Source organism: Neophocaena asiaeorientalis, unplaced genomic scaffold (genome assembly GCF_003031525.2).
Source record: "Neophocaena asiaeorientalis asiaeorientalis breed wild unplaced genomic scaffold, Neophocaena_asiaeorientalis_V1.1 scaffold226, whole genome shotgun sequence".
Classification (NCBI taxonomy): domain Eukaryota; kingdom Metazoa; phylum Chordata; class Mammalia; order Artiodactyla; family Phocoenidae; genus Neophocaena; species Neophocaena asiaeorientalis.
The window spans coordinates 9,903,894-9,905,580 of NW_020173037.1; positions in this window are offsets into that span (position 1 = coordinate 9,903,894).

Below are 1,687 nucleotides of genomic sequence, written 5' to 3' on the forward strand. Positions count from 1 at the left end.
TAAAATTAATTTTAGTGATGGTTGCAAATCTCTGTGACTATACTACAAAGTATTGTATTGTATACCTTAAATGGGCTAAATGTATGCAGTATAAATTGTCTTGAAAACACAGCTATATTATTAAAATCAAGTACTTCCTTGTATCTGTCCATGTCAAAGTCTCACCATACCTAGCTAGCATGCCATCTCCTAGTGCATGCTCTAATCACTCCTATGTAGGTTATGACAATAATCTACTATAGAAGCTGTTTCCAGTTTCTATGAGCCATCTGTTGCAATAGATTTTTATTAAAATACTATTTTCATTAAATCACTCCCTTGCCCAATATCAGTAATTCTCTAATCTCTTCTTTCATCCATTTAAGGCCCATCATCAACTGGGCTATGTTACCCATTGTGTTAGGCAGAACAGCCTCTCAAAGAAGCCCATATCCTAGCCATATCCTAATTCCTCCAACCTTTAAATATGTTGCTTAACATGGCTAAAGAGACTGTGCAGATGTGATTAAATTAAAGTCCTGGAGATGGAGAGATTATCTGGGATTATCCTGTTGGGTCCAATGTAATCACAAGCTAAGTGAAACAGGGAAACAGGAGACTTACGAGCCCAAGAAAAGATGCAACAAAGGAAGAGTGATGTGGACCACAGTCTAAGGAATGTGGGCAGCCTCTAGAAACTAGAAGTGGCAAGGAAAAGGATTGTCCCCCTAAAGCCTTAAGGAATGCAACCCTACTGGCCCATTTATTACTCTGACATCCAGAGGATAATAAATTTGTGTTGTTTTAAGCCACTAACTTTAGGGCGATTTGTTATAACTGTGATAGGAAACCAATACGCCCATGCAGCAATCTTACTCTGATTCTCTGCTTTTCTCACATCACAGATTTGAATAATCCTTTTTCACTTGTCTGGAAGTTCCATTCTTCTCACTGCCAACACAGCAAGGCCAACTTGAATACTAATATCCTCAAGACATTTCCTTCCACTAATCCCACCTCTATGACTTTAATTCTGACTAGAGCTTTCTTCAGAATAAATGTATGCCATCTACAAATGACGAGCACATGCATTACCTAGGGGCGATCATCTGAGTTTAAGTTGTACATGGAAGGCACTTAGCACATTGCAAGGAAACAGTGGTGTGCTGGTGAACCAATTCAAAAAAACAAAAGCTCTGATTTATATTGTTTGTCTATTAAATACTCCCAACAAGACTGATTTCAATCAACATGTCGTACACCTTAAACTTACACAATGTTATATGTCAATTATATCTCAATAACGCTGGGGGAAAACTGGTTAACTGTGAGTTTAGGGGCAACTCTGAGTTCATTTGCCCTTTATAATGAACAAATCAAGCACAGTAAGAGGAAGTCCCACAACAACCAAGATTGTCTTGAGAGTGACATCCACCCAAATGGATAAATTTTCTGTAGGTCTTCAGGAAGAATTAAAAGACAGTTACTTGGGCTTCCCTGGTGGCACAGTGGTTGAGAGTCCGCCTGCCGATGCAGGGGACACAGGTTCGTGCCCCGGTCTGGGAAGATCCCACATGCCGCGGAGCGGCTGGGCCCGTGAGCCATGGCCTCTGAGCCTGCGCGTCCGGAGCCTATACTCCGCAGCGGGAGAGGCCACAACAGTGAGAGGCCCGCGTACCTCAAAAAAAAAAAAAAAAAAAAAAAAAAA